This window comes from Schistocerca cancellata, chromosome 6 (genome assembly GCF_023864275.1).
Source record: "Schistocerca cancellata isolate TAMUIC-IGC-003103 chromosome 6, iqSchCanc2.1, whole genome shotgun sequence".
Lineage (NCBI taxonomy): Eukaryota > Metazoa > Arthropoda > Insecta > Orthoptera > Acrididae > Schistocerca > Schistocerca cancellata.
The window spans coordinates 376,229,148-376,245,624 of record NC_064631.1 but is presented as its reverse complement, the minus strand read 5'-3'; positions in this window follow the sequence as shown (position 1 = coordinate 376,245,624).

The window sequence follows — 16,477 nt, the reverse complement described above, 5'->3', positions numbered from 1 at the left end:
TCTGATTGTTCTGGATCTGGCCTACAATTTAAGGAACGATTTTTCGTAACTGCAACTCACGCTAAGAATCAATATATCTTCCCTACTTCATAGTGATTAAAAGTTGAAATTACTTTGTTATGAACACTGATGTTACAGTTCGTATGATCGTTCAAAAACTCAAGTTCGCAGTGGATTTTATTTCTCGTTAAAATGCTATTTCATACCACGACTAGCCCAAGAACATGAGACTCTCATTAAAAAATACGTTGTCACTATAAAGGTTGCCAAATCAGAACGGAGCACAGCAAGATTCCTATCAGATTCTGAAGGTACATTAAATTATTTGCACTGTAAATTACATCCTATCAGCAGCCCGCGTCAACCTGCAACACATCATAAAATCTGCTGATCTTCACTGCCAGTCTGGGAGCTAAAAGAAATAATATTATTTTATTATTATTTTACCGCTTCCTTGCGGTATGCTCGACTATATTGTAAGTCGTTTAAATACGCCGCGGCAGCGGCTCTTCGTTCTCCACGCAGCTCAGCACCACAGATAATATTTATATAACTGAAAAATGTCTCAACAGGATGGGATAATATGCAAGCAAGCTTAACAATAAATAATACAAGTTTTCATTTAAACAACTCTATTAAAACCTTTAAATATCTCAGTGATTACAGACCTTTGTGAATTCACACGTAATGGCGTACATTGCTTAGTCTCGACAAAAGAGTGCTACATTCGCGTTCTCTACGACAACAACAGGAGATCTTACTCGCACAACTTCCAAATTAAGAAGACAAAGACATTAATCTACATCACGCATTATATACTAGTTCCTTTTTTAATCTCTGTTTAACATTTATCTTCTGTGTCGGTTTTATTACTCGCCGACGCAGACGTTTTCAAAAATAAATAATAAAAAAATACATAATTTTATGCAATGACACAATATGATACATCTAATTCTCTAATTACTACATAATATATTGTTTTTGTTTCTCTAGACGTTACAATGCCCCTTGGCAGCAATTGACTAACGTTGGAAATGTTCGGCAATATGCTGCCACTAACGTCTGTTTGGTTATTGTCTGTTACCTTGGTTGGATCATTCACTTTACACTTCTTAGTTCTTTTACACTGTAAGTTTAATTACACTTTTTATACTGTTCTTACACTTTGCGAGGTGACCGTCAACCTAGTCCCAGGGTCATTACATTTATTTGGCTCCCCCATTCGGGCTACGTGCGATCAGAAAACCTGGGAAAACTGCGCCGGAGCCATGGTCATCTCGCCTGGTTTGTTTTAATACCCAGTTTGATCACAAAAAGTTCAGATTCTATCCAATGTTCACATATAACAAAGGCTATTTGTGAGAGCATGTTAAACCTTTAGTGTCTTTGTTACCCATATAATATTTGTGTTTTGGATTGTAATGAAAGTCACTTATTACACATTTTTACAGTAGTATCATGAATCGTCCTTGCATTTACTCGCGACAATTGGTTTAAAATGTCTAGCATTCATGCGAGTATATTTCATTAACATGACGAAAACATATTATACCTATATATCACTGAACCAATGAATACTTTGAGTGTGTATTGAATAACTCAAAAAAAAAAATGTTTGTCACGTCATTTCGTGTCCACTAAACCCTATTCATGTTAGTGCATTAAACATATATTTGATAGTTCATTTGAATGACAACAATGTTGTACGGAGCTGGCGGCGCGAAGCAATTGTTGAGTAGCGTCGTCTGGAACGCCGCGTGCCGACGGCCGCTGGGTTCGACGACCGGCTCTCAGTAACAGCGACGTCGTGCTGACGTGGCGCCCAAGCAGTCGCGAACCGCGCTGAACCCTTCGCCGATGTCGGCGGGTGGCAGTGGTTTAGAGCGACCGGCTGGCTGGCGGCACGGCACTCGTCTCGGCTTCTCCGCATGGCTCCCCGTCGTAGCGCATGAAACAAACATTCCACAACGGTGTACTGTCTTTAAGGACACAGATTACTAGCTGTGGAAGAAGATGCAACTTGTTAAAAGCGTTTATTGTTCAGTAAGCCGTCGCTTCACTGGTATGCACAGAATGGTTTGGCGTGATAACAGGTTTCTTGTGGCATTGTGACACTGGTATTCAAGGTTCGTCACACGCACATTGTACTACACATTTTCACTCACTCCACGTTTGGTACACTGCCAGAGCGTCTTTCAACACATGAAAATGTTTCGTAACACACATACTAAATGTCCCCATCGAGCGATGTTCGTTTAAATCGACTCCGAACGGATCAATAACTACTGTTTTTATACACTGTCTATTGTTCGTTGGGCACTGCACTAGGACAGTCTGTCACTCAACACTAGACTTATCGACGTATATATTGGTGCAGGTACAACAGTCATTTTCTGTCCCTGCTACACACAATATTCCGTCCTTTCCTCCATTGTTTATTCACACAGTTTATTTTTTAATACCTTTTAACTGTTCTTCGCATACTCACTCTAATCTACATGGCGTCTATTTGTTTTTACCTTATCACAACACACTTTTCATATTGTTACTAGGCGTATATAGCCCTTTTGTAAAATTTTTTTAATTTTCTTATCAGTGTAGCTTGCCTGGTTATCACCCATCTATCAAACAGATTTTACCATGTGCATGACAGCTTGACTTGGGCATATTGCTCAATAAATACTTCATTTAGCACTAGCATTATATTTAATGATTTTTCCTATATGACTACAGTGTAGGTTCCACATTGGTTGACTTAATTCGCGTATCGCGTAATGAATATTCAAGGGCGTGTACCAAGTACACAGGCTTCAATTGAAGCATTATTATATACAAAGCGGAGTTTCCACGGAACCGGCTTGTTTTTTGATTAGCTTATGCTCCAGTGTCGTTCACAAATCACTACTGGCAGCAAACATCACATAATTGTTGCATATTACAAAGTCCATGTTTGGCTAGTCAAGACTCTCTCAGGGTTCCTTATTCTAATACAATTACAACAGTTACCTTACTATATTAGATTGCGTCATTAATTGCACTTACACACTACACATAGAAAATGGTTAAAGAAATTAATCCTTTGTATAATGATTCAAGAAATTAATCCTCACTTTATCAACAAGAAGATTGTTCGTTGCTGAATGAGCATATAATATTTTAAATGGCTCTAATTGTCTGTAAACAAAATCTTTCCTGTGTAAGCTATTGCCTACTTTCTGAATCCACTTCCTCCAAGTTTCATTACACACAAATTTCTTTCTTAATACTAACATACTTATATTCTAAAACACAATTAAAATCTTCTTACAACTATTACTCTTTATATGTGATATGTCACTGAATAAATAACTTCACATCTTTACGTGGATACAATCCTTTGATCTTCCCCGTATGGGGATGTGCTAACAAATAGCTACATTCGTGTGGCACGTTTATTACTTCAAAGGGCCCTGAATATAGCAATTGCCACTTACTATTCTGTTTTAAGGTGGCTGAGGATTTAGCGTGGTTACGAATAAGTACTAGATCTCCTACATTATATTTCTGTTCGTTAGTTACACCTCGGTCGTACTTCCTTTTCCTCTTTGCCGCACAGCTGGTTAGTCTGTTCCATATCTTTTTCATCTTTTCCTCCCTTGTTTCTGCCTTGACTGGTAGTCTCGGCAAAGGCGTGAGCCATTCATTCGGTGTCTCATTAAATCCATTCAATATCTCTACCGGTGGATAGCCTGTACTTGAATGGGGTGTTAAATTGTGTATTTCTACAAATTTCGGTACTAGCCCTGGCCATTTTGTATGTCGGTTCCCTATGTAGATTCTAAGGAACTTATTCAATTCTCTGAATATTCTTTCAACTAGACTTGCTTCGGGATGGAACCGGGATACCAGAATATGCTGTATATTTTGTTCCCGTAGGTAATTTTTCCAAGTGCGACCCGTGAAACAAGAGGCATTATCAGTCGTTATGGCTTCTGGTTTCCCCACTTGAGGCAAGTATTCTTGGTTGATCCGTCTGACTATGGTTTTGGCAGTAGCTGATTTTATACAATAAATTGCCAAGTATTTGGAAAAAATATCGTACATGGCCAGTATATATTTCGTACCTCCTCTGGCCATGGGATAGGGACCTGCTACATCCACAGATACTAATTGAAGCGGCCTGAGTGGAACTATGGGATGTAGTTCAAATTTGGTGGACCTGTTATAGTGTTTTGCTTTATGACATATAACGCAAGTCCTAACGGTTGCCTGAATTTGGTGTTTCATTCGGGGAAAGTAGCAGTATCTCGCTATGATTTCTGCACACTTCCCGATCCCTGCATGGCCCCACGCCAAGTGCGTGTGCCATATTATAACTTTTACAGACTGGTTAGGTATGCATACTGCCCAGCAGTCTTCTTTCGTGCTAAGTTTATGATACAGAATATTGTTCACAATCTTAAAACCTTGCTCATCTCTGTTGTTAACACCCTCTTCAATATTATTAATGATTTTTTTCCACATCGGATCTGCCCTTTGTAATTCGAACATGTTTTTACATATATATAAAAAATCTTTCATGTAAGTATTGTCACGCACTAACAGCACTTTATACTCCGCGGATTGCTCTAACATTTCTGCTAAATCCGGTAATCCTACCGGCAGTCGCGACAGAGCATCCGCTATTACGTTATCTTGGCCTTTTATGTACATAATCTTTATCCGGTATTCTTGTAAGACAAGCATCCATCTCCTCAGTCTGGTATGGAATAGTTTGCATGACATCAAAAAACTTAACGCCTGGTGGTCACTATACACTCTAATCTCCTTCCCTTGTAGATAATAATTAAACTTTTTTACAGCCCAGACTACTGCAAGTGCTTCCAGTTCGGTTGCCGAGTAGGCTCTCTCGCAGCTAGTTAAAGTCCTACTGGCGAAGCCGATAATCGTTATTGTTGTCGGGTCGTTTCCTTCCCCCCACTGAAATAAGCACGCTCCCAGGCCATAGGAACATGCATCCGTTGCAAGACAAAAATCTTTTGACAGATCTGGGTGCTGCAAAATATTTGCATTCAGTAGGGCGGTTTTAATCGCTTCGAAAGCTTGTTGACATTTGTCAGTCCAAACCCACTGCACATTTTTTCGTAGTAGATTTAGTAGTGACGCGTCATTTAACAACTGATTGGGCACGAACCTTCTGAAAAAAGACGTGAGCCCAAGGAACGCTTTCAATTGTCTCTTAGTGCGGGGGCTTGGAAATTCTCGGATCGCCTCTAGTTTTTTGTTGTCTGCGCGGATACCAAGTGGTGTAATAAGATGGCCTAAAAATTTAATTTTATTTCGTCCAAATTTTGACTTTTCTAGGTTTGCTGTCACACCTGCTTGCTTAAATCTCTCTAGTACTCTACGCAACAATTCCATATGTTCGTCCCAAGTAGCAGTAGCGATTACCAGATCATTAACATATACAGTGATTTTTTCTAATAAGTCTGGACCCAATACCGTGTCTAATGCAGTAATAAACACTCCAGCACTCACATTGAATCCGAAGGGAAGTACCTTGAATTGGTAACTTCGCCCTCCGAATATGAAAGCTGTGTACTTCCTGGATTCCGGTGTAAGGGGAATTTGCCAATATGAACTTTTCAGATCGACCGAGGTCAAGTACTGTACTCCATGAAATTTTTGTATCTGCTCATCTAAATTCTCAGGGCGAGTCCGGACAGGTATGATAATTTTGCTAATGTCCCTCGCATCTAACACTAGCCTGATTTTTCCATTGGCTTTCGCCACTGCTACAAGAGGACTACTGTATGGAGAGAAGGAGGGCTCAATGATATCCCACTCTAACATCTTCCGAATCTCTTTAGCTACCAATTCCCTCCTCGACCAAGGGATGGAGTAAGTTGCGCGACAGTATGTTTTGTGGGGCATCACCTCTATGTGATAGTGGTACCCTTTGACTATTCCTGGTCGGTCGGTAAATATCATAGTGTATTCCGATAGCAGCTGCGTCAACTGTTGCTTTTCTTTATCGCTTAAACCTTCAGATTCCTGCACTTTGGTTTGAAATGCCTGAACATTTATTTCAAAATTTCGATCCTCTAAATTCGGATAATAGAGGTCTTCTGCATGTGAAAAATCATCAAGGTGTAGTACCCAAGGGTTCCTACCTTTGATATTGATTCGATTACAACACGGCACAAGTACCTCCTTCGATTTCATCATAGATAACTCAATCCTCCTACCCCTATTAACTATGCTTAATTTCCCCAAGGAGAGGTCGATCAATGCGTCCCTCTCACGGAGAAAATCTACTCCCAGAATGCAGGCCACCTTCAATCCTTTAACAACGAGGAACGAGCTCACTATGGCTTCGCCCTCCTTACAAATCTCCACCTGCACCTGGTACTTAACTGATTGGCTCTGTGCACTAATGGCTCCAGACACCTTACAATTATTAACCGGGAAAGTCGGAATGCTATGTCCTTTTCCCAGTGCCTTAAATAACTCCATACTCATTACACTTACTGAGGCACCTGTGTCGATGATTATATTCACTGCAACATCATTGATTTTCGCTTCGATAATAGCTTGCACATTTTCGTTATTATCTTTCTAACATTCGTGCGGTTCGTTCAGTAGATCTTTATCCATACTGACACCGTCGTTGTATCGCAGCATACATATCCCAGGTATATTATTATCACTCGTGTTGCTCTCACTCCATCCCTCAGCCATCGATGGAGAGCATATCGAGGCCGATTCTAGTTTGTTGGATTAGTTACTTGTGAAGTACTTGGACGGCTATTGTCCGCGACCTCCACTATATGTACACTCTGATTTGTCGGCCGCCACGGCTGCGCAATAGGCGCGTTTTGCGGTGGTGGTCTATTGTTGTCATACCGGTCATTACCCTGTCGCTCTGGGCTTCTTCGCTGATTTTGCTGCCAATTTCGATTACTATCACTGTAATTGCCCTGCCACTGACCTCGCGCATTCTTCCAGCGGTTGGTCCCTGACATTCCGGATTCGTACCGGTCGTCAAATCGACGCTTTTTGTTATAAGTTGTTTGTCCATACCCGTTCTGGCCTCTACCATTACTACCATTTTGCGAATGTTCTTGCCGCTTGTTACCACCCCCACCATTTCCATGGTTGTGGTTTTGTGCACTACTATTTCTGTCATGTTTACATCCTGACCCATTATTCCGCGAGTGATCACACGCTGATTTTGCGTCTTCCTGTATCAAGTCTATAGAATCTAGAACAGACAGGAAGTTTTCCATATCACTTTCTGGTACGTGTATTAATTTCTCTTTGATATGAATGGGTAAATGTGATTTTAGTAGTCTTATTATGTCTCTTGGTGATATAGGCTCGTCCCAGTAGCGTGTTTTGTTTATATATTTTTCAAAATACCGTCTCAAATTCCCCAGACGAGGTGAGTACGGTTCGGGATTATATACTTCTTTTCTTAGCCGCTCTTGTATACAAGGCGACCAATATTTCGATAGAAATGCCCTTTCGAACTGTTCATATGTCATGCAGCTGTCTGCCACTTCTGTAGCCCACAACCCTGCGTCCCCTTGAATGTACGACATTACGTATTGAATTTTCTGTGTTTCGTTCCACACACTGGGCAAGATATTTTTAAAGCTTTTTATGAATACTACTGGGTGTACTGATTTCCGTTCAGTAGTAAACGTTTGAAATTGTCTATTTTTGATTAAACTTTCTTCCACTAATATTTTTGAACTACATGGTTTTGCTCCTGGGACATATGCTGTGTGCTCCGAACCGAAGCTACAGCTCTTCGCATTATCGACTACAGATTCCCCATTGTTGTATCGCGTATAAGTTTGTGCTTTGCCAAAACCATGGGCTGTTGGCGACAGAGGTTCCTGTTCCAAATGCTTTCTGCTTTGTGCTAAACCCTTCTCCAGGTCGGATATCCGTTTGTTCATATTCCCTTGCCACAGCGGAATATCCTCACTGAGTATTTGTTTGATGGTTTGCACGTCGTTCTGTACCTGACTATTTACTGCGGTACTGAACGATTCGGAGCCTCTATTTGCTATGGCTGCTTGTACTTTGGAATTAATGTTCTTGTCAATCTCACACTCCTTCACTTCTAGCCATGAGTTGAATTCAGTTTCAATTTTAGTTGCTTGTTCGTTCCACTTCTGCTCTACAAGCTGCGTGGAATCTATTTCTAGCTTTTCTACTCGATTGGCTAATACACCTATTTCGTCTACCCTGTTAGTGTTTGCTACTTGCAGGTTGACCCGTTCAGTCAGCTCCTGCACGGCCTTAGGTATCGACTCATAATTCTGTTTCATATCTGCAATCTCTTTTTTCATGTTTTCTAACGATTGCACAAGTTGCTGCTCCCGCTCAGCTTGCCGGCGATCTCGCTCAGCTTGCTGGCGGTCTCGCTCGACTTGCTGTTGCGCAAATTCTGCCTGGTAATTCAGCACGCGCTCTAATATAGCCTGAAGCGAATACCCACCAGGCAGATTACCACTCTCTGGTTCCTGCTTTTCTGGTGGTGGTACAATTTCTTTATCTACATCTCCTTGAGGACTAGTGGGCGGTAGTACCACTTCCTGTGCCCCTGCCCCCACATTTTCGCATGGTATATCCTCAAAGAGAGTACTTGTACTGCTTAAGGTACCCGTTTCTACATTTCCTGCACTAACTAATTGCTGTTCCTCAGTATCCATATTGCTCGGACGTTGACTACGCAACTTAACCATATTCCTAAATTGCTTACTAAAACACAAAGTTTGACAGTTTTGCCCCTTACACACAAAATACGTTAATTTATCTACACTAACTGCACACTAAAAATTACTATCTACCATCAACTTTGTCCTGTCACAAACACTAACCTCAAACTACGCACAATATGCACACCACTAGCGAAATGAGATCACTTCACTGGAGCTCGACTTCTACAAACAGGACAACTACACTGTAGTCTTACCTTTAGTTTATCTTATCTCGGGGTTCGGCTGCCCCCGGATTACGTAATCGTTACAGCTTCTCAGTACTATCAGGATCGTCTTCTCAGACTCGTTTGCAGTAGTACGTTTTGTCATGAAAGAGTGTTTACACATTCATTAATACATAGCATTGATCATGATATGCATACATACATTTATCACTAAATACATATATATCTATACATACATAACAATCAACACTGAAAGAAAAATACATAAAATTTTATATTTGTGGCCACTGCAAATTCGGGCCCCGCGTTTTTGGGCGACAGTTTCGCGTAAAACTCTCTCTCGCGGATTGTTAAATTGTTGCTCTTTGGTTTATTTATTCTCTTTGTAACAACACATTTACGAAGAGAGTTACGTGAAATACTTTTAGCAATGCTGTGCCTTGCTTTTCTTTATCATCATTACCTTTTAGCGGAATAAAATGTATATATGGAAGTCTGATTGTTCTGGATCTGGCCTACAATTTAAGGAACGATTTTTCGTAACTGCAACTCACGCTAAGAATCAATATATCTTCCCTACTTCATAGTGATTAAAAGTTGAAATTACTTTGTTATGAACACTGATGTTACAGTTCGTATGATCGTTCAAAAACTCAAGTTCGCAGTGGATTTTATTTCTTGTTAAAATGCTATTTCATACCACGACTAGCCCAAGAACATGAGACTCTCATTAAAAAATACGTTGTCACTATAAAGGTTGCCAAATCAGAACGGAGCACAGCAAGATTCCTATCAGATTCTGAAGGTACATTAAATTATTTGCACTGTAAATTACATCCTATCAGCAGCCCGCGTCAACCTGCAACACATCATAAAATCTGCTGATCTTCACTGCCAGTCTGGGAGCTAAAAGAAATAATATTATTTTATTATTATTTTACCGCTTCCTTGCGTTATGCTCGACTATATTGTAAGTCGTTTAAATACGCCGCGGCAGCGGCTCTTCGTTCTCCACGCAGCTCAGCACCACAGATAATATTTATATAACTGAAAAATGTCTCAACAGGATGGGATAATATGCAAGCAAGCTTAACGATAAATAATACAAGTTTTCATTTAAACAACTCTATTAAAACCTTTAAATATCTCAGTGATTACAGACCTTTGTGAATTCACACGTAATGGCGTACATTGCTTAGTCTCGACAAAAGAGTGCTATATTCGCGTTCTCTACGACAACAACAGGAGATCTTACTCGCACAACTTCCAAATTAAGAAGACAAAGACATTAATCTACATCACGCATTATATACTAGTTCCTTTTTTAATCTCTGTTTAACATTTATCTTCTGTGTCGGTTTTATTACTCGCCGACGCAGACGTTTTCAAAAATAAATAATAAAAAAAAATACATAATTTTATGCAATGACACAATATGATACATCTAATTCTCTAATTACTACATAATATATTGTTTTTGTTTCTCTAGACGTTACAAACACACACTTACTTATCTGCAGTTAACTGTGTTCGCGCATTGTTATCGATATATCACATGTTTTGTAGTGTCTAGGAATCCCGCGTACTCGGTTCGCTAGACAAACGATCAAAAAGTCGTTTAAATGAGTTTTATAACAATAAGAAAATTCTTTGGCAACTACACATATGTGTCGCAAGCAATGGGCGACATACGAAATAATCACTGTTTGCAGTGACTGCTGATCGCTAACTGACAAAAGTCTCTCCTGAACTGCTATCGAAGTGCGTACGTTGGCTCTGCTATCCAAGTCGCTAATATTGAAGGTGCTATCGAACTGGGCCGCTATCAGTCGGGCGCCGTGATTATGTCCACTTCAACTAGGGCCGATGCTGTCGCATTGTCGTCCTGGAAGGGAGGTCGGTCAGCGTGCGATTGGCTGACTTCTTCTCACAGCGTTCCCTACCCTGTCGTTCCCCGCTGGGGTGCCGGCGCTTGACTTTACGCCGTAATATGTTTAAGCTCATGTTTAGTACAGGACAGAAAAAACTGGATGCAGAGCCAGTATTCGAGTGATATTATATTGACAAGTAAATGCGAGAGGATAGGTAATCTGTATCCTTGAAATTTTGTCCTCGAAGAGTAACTAGCACTATGTATTGTGAAATATGCTTGCAAAATAGATATGGTTAAAGAGATAGGAACCTGTGCGACATCATCAGCCACTGAATTCCATTATTACTTTTGAGTGCCATGTTCATCATCATCATTACATGTGATATTGCACTATTACATCATATCTTTAATGGAACACCACATCGTTTATTTTCCATTTTTGTTTGTGAATGTTTTGGCGAGATAACCATCCGTTACATCAAAAGTGTTCATACGAATCTCCTAGTCTACCAATCCACAGGTCATATCATCTACCAGTGTCATTACCAGTTCTCTTTGGAATTTGGTCCTGTTAAATTTTAGTTTGTTATTTTGTCTCTTCTTCGATTCGAAAGTTACAGAGTAGTTGTGATAACATGCACTACGCTTTTACCGTCTGAGCATCTACGGGTTCTGTGACACATACAGGTGTTTCAAAGTGCTGGCGACAGTCGTCTAAGGGTGATAAGAGAGGTCATGCGGAACAACTTTTGTTAGAGACAAAATGTGAGCCGGCCGCAGTGGCCAAGCGGTTCTAGGCGCTTCAGTCCGGAACCACACGGCTGCTACGGTCGCAGGTTCGAATCCTGCCTCGGGCATGGATGTGTGTGATGTCCTTAGGTTAGTTAGATTTAAGTAGTTCTAAGTCTAGGGGATTGACGACCTCAGATGTTAAGTCCATAGTCCTTAAAGCCATTTGAACCATTTTTGAACAAAACGTTTGCTGACGCTTCGAGGCGACATTAGGAGTCTTTAATAATTGAAATACCCCGCACATTGGTCGGCAGGAACCTAGGATTTCGAAAGAAAAGATATCGATGGAAATCCATGGTGGTAATCAGTTGCATCACGCTGATCCTTAGCAATAATTCGCCATAGTGGATAAGACCTGTAACTTTATATTACTTCTCACCTGACCTGGCACTGACTCACTTTTCTTACCTGAAAGTTCTGAAAATCAAACCATTGGCTTAAAACTAATACACTAAAAAAAAAAAAAAAAGAAATCTGACGTACCACGCAGGAATTTTCCGAACGGTACGGAAACTTTTAGATGCGATGTACATGTGCGGAAAATCAAATGATTACAATTTCAGAAAAACTGGATGTTTCATTCATGAGAAAAATATACACAAATTCAGCAATTCAATTACGCACTGGTTCATCTCTGGTCCTTACGCAGGCAGTTTATTCGAATTGGCTTTGTTTGATAGAGTTACTGGGTATCCTCCTGAGGGATATCGTGCAAAATTCTGTCCAGTTGGCTAGTTGGATCTTCAGAATTCGGAGTTGACGGCCGAGTATTATCTTCATGAAATGTAAGCCGAGGATGACCCTGTCATTTGGTCGTAGAATATCATCGACTTATCGCTGTACTGTAAGAGTGCCGCGGATGACGACAAAAGGAATACTGCTATGAAACTAAATAACCCCCGCCTCACCTCTACCCCTCTCCCTTTCCCCCGAACCATCACTCCTGGTTGTCGAGCCGTACGGCGAGCGACAGTCTGTTTGGTATCCCACCGCTCTCCAGGGTTTCTCCAAACACGTCTTCGCCATTTAACCTCACTGACTGGAGTACGATTATCTTCAGAGATGAGACCCGCTTCAAACTGATGCACTTCCAGGGAAGAAGCGTCTGGTGACGCCCTGGAGAGCGTTGGAATACTAAACTGACTGTCGCCCGCCATACGGCCGGACAAACAGGAGTGTTGATCTCGACTGCCATTGCGTTTCATAGCATGACCCCTTCGGTTGTCTTCCGCGGCACCCTTACAGCACAGTGATTCGTCGACGATATTCTACGCCACATTTTGTCGTCCTTCATGGAGAGCCATCCTGGGCTTATATTCGAGCAAAACAATGCCCACCTGCACACGGGGAGAGTTTCTACCGCTTGTCTTCATGCTTACCAGACCCTATGTTGGCCGGCAAGGTCGCCGGATCTCTACCCAGTTGACAACGTTTGGAGAAAAATAGGCAGGGCCCTCCAACGAGCTCGGGATCTGGAAGATCTAACGCGCCATTTGGACAAAATCTGGCACGACATGAGAAGGATATATAACAACTCTGTCACTCAATGCCAAGCCGAGTAACTGACTGCACAAGGGCTCCATTTGTGAAGGTCACTCTCTTGAATAAATATCCAATTCTTTTGAAACTTTAATCAGTTGCAGGCCGAGATGGCCGAGCGGTTCTAGGCGCTACAGTCTGGAGCCGCGCGACCGCTACGGTCGCAGGTTCGAATCCTGCCTCGGGCATGGATGTGTGTGAGTTAGGTTTAAGTAGTTCTAAGTTCTAGGGGACTGATGACCTTAGAAGTTAAGTCCCATAGTGCTCAGAGCCATTTGAACCATTTTTTCATCAGTTGTTTGTCTTTGCATGCACATCTACCGAAATCCGTCCCCTTGAGATTTCCTTTGTGGTGCTACGATTTCTTTTTTTCTCTTAAAGTATATAGTCGCGGGCTATATTTTCGATTCGAGATCTTCTTGGGACACAACACGATTGGTCTGATTGTTAATCGATTAGTACAGTAACAGAAAAAGTGGCTGGATAGCGTCACAGTGAACATAAGTTGCCACGTGAGTCCTATGGACTGTTTAAAAGGGGAAGCTGAAGGAGACGTTGATGATACACTAGTTCGTTGGTACTGCAGGAAAAATGCGGCGAGTTGCATTTGTAAACAAAGTTTTTTGCTCTAAATACTTCCAAACTTCCAAACGGCTGACTGAGTACAGTTTGTTTGTATTTGCACGCAACATAAATGTGAAAGATTCATTACATATTCCAGACAAGAGTTGATAACAATGGTGAACAATTGGGGTGGCACAATACGTACGAAACCTTAAAATGTGTGGGCAGAAGGCTATGTTTGAAGATTTCCCGTATCTCTGCGGCCGTTAATTAATCCAACGTTACAGTAATGTTATAGGAATTTGAAGATGAAACAGCGCCACGTAAGAAAGGGAAAAATTTGACGAAGTTACCGACACTAGGAAAAGGACGAAGACACGGTGGTGTAGCGTTTGAATACCGCGTAAACACTCGTTTGCGAGAGAGTAGTCTTCAAGCATTAAGCACATGACGCACAAGTACACAAAGAGCGCCCCGTTCAGTCTGAGAGGGCGACTTCAAACGCAGGGTCGCCGGTGCCGTAGTCGGAGATGAGGAAGCGGCAGGTGGCGGGCAGTCGGTCGGCGCCGGCCCTGGCGCAGCGGAACTCGAGCGCCAGCACGAACGGCTCGGGGACGCCGGGCCGCGGCAGGCAGAAGGCGCCCTGGTCGCGGCGCGCGCTCTGCGGCGCCTGCCACGGCGCGCAGTCCAGCTCCACGGACACCAGCAGGTCCTTCGGGGGCGGCGGCGACCGCGGGGCACGCGGCGGCGGCGGCGGCGGCGGGGGCGGCTCCGCCAACGGTCCTGCTGCCTCGTTGCCCGCGCCGCCACCAAAAACGTCGATGGCGTCGCTGCCAGCGCCACCACCGCTGTCGTCAAACCTGCACAGGCCCCGTACTCCTTCAGACAAGCTTCCTCACGAGGAACGCCAATTCCTCTCCTTACCGAGATTTCTCTTCGTTGACAGAACACCTCTACTCCCAATTTCACACAGGCTTTCTGCAGTCTCATCTTTATCTACATCTACACGACTACTCTGCAGTTCCCACTTCAGTGCCCTGCGGAGTGTTCCTTGAACAACCTTCATATTATTTCTCTACTGTTCCTCTCTCTAACAGGGCGTGAGAAAAAATGAACCATTAAATATTTCTCTACATACTCTGATTTATTTTATTTTATTAGGATGATCATTTCTGTCTGTGTAGGCTGACAACAGCTAAATACACACATCAAAAGAAGTTTTGCACCACCTCGGTCCAGAGAGTTCCGGAACCTGTACAGAAAATTGGAACAGAGATCAGCAAAAACATCATTTCCGCCCTTTTTATTGCTCATGAAAACCACAAATTGTATGTTGTACCACCATACAGCGAGACCTTCAGAGATGGTGGTCCAGATTGCTGTACGCACCAGTTCCTCTAATACCCAGTAGCACGTCCTCTTGCATTGATACATGCCTGTATTCATCGTAGCATAACATCCAGAAGTTCATTAAAGTATTGTTGGTCCACATTGTCTCACTCCTCAACCGCGATTCGGCGTAGATCCCTCAGAGTAGTTGGTGGGTCACGTCGTCCATGAATAGCCCTTTTCAGTCTATCCCAGGTTCATGTCTGAAGAACAAGCTGGTCACTCTAGTCGAGAGATGTCGTTATCCTGAACGAAGTCATCCACAAGATGTACACGATGGGGGCGCGAATTGTAGTCCATGAGGACGAATGCCTCGCCAATATGCTGCCGATATGGTTGCACTATTTGTCGGATGATAGCACTTACGTGTCGTACTGCCGTTACGGACCCTTCCATGACCACCAGTGGCGTACATTGGGCCCACATCATGTCCCCCCATATCAGCAGTGAACCTCCACCTTGCTGCACTCGCTGGACATGTGTCTAATGCGTTCAGTCTCACCGAGTTGCCTCCAAACACGTCTCCGACGATTTTCTGGCTGAAGGCATATGCGACACTCATTGGTGAAGAGAACGTGATGCCAATTCTGAGGGGTCCATTCAGCAAACATGGATCTCGCCATGGGCGTCGGGAGTGAAGTTGCGCATCGTGAAGCCTATTGTGCACTATTTGAGTCGTAACACGACGCGACGTCCTCTGGCTGCACGGAAAGCATTATTAAACATGGTGGCGTTGCTGTCAGGGATTCCTCCGAGCCATAAACCGTAGATGGCGGTCACCCACCGCAGTTGTAGCCCTTGGGCGACCTGAGCGAGGCATATCGACAGTTCCTGTCTCTCTATATCTCTTCCATGTCTGAACAGCGTCGCTTTGGTTCACTCCGAGGCGCCTGGACACTTCCCTTGTTGAGAGCCTTTCCTGGCACAAAGTAACAATGGGGACGCGATCGAACCGCGGTATTGACCGTGTAGGCATGATTGAACTACAGACAACACGAGCCGTGTACCTTATTCCTGGTGGAATCAATGGAACTGATCGCCTGTTGGACCCCTGCCGTCTAATAGGAGCTGGCCATGCATTGTTGCTTACATCTTTGGGCGGGTTTAGCGACATCTCTGAGCAGTCGTAGGGAGTGTTTCTGTGATACAGTATCCATATCCAATGTCTGTCTTCGGGACTTCTGGGTACGGGAGTGATGCAAAACTTCATTTTCACATTCAGAGGAGAAAGTTGGTGACTGAAATTTCGTGAAAAATGTCGCCGCTACGAAAAATGCCCGCGTTTTAATGGTTGCCGTCCCAACGCTCTTATCATATCCGTGACTCTCTCTCTCCTCTGTTTTGCGATAACACAAAATGCTGCCCTTCTTTGAACATTTTCC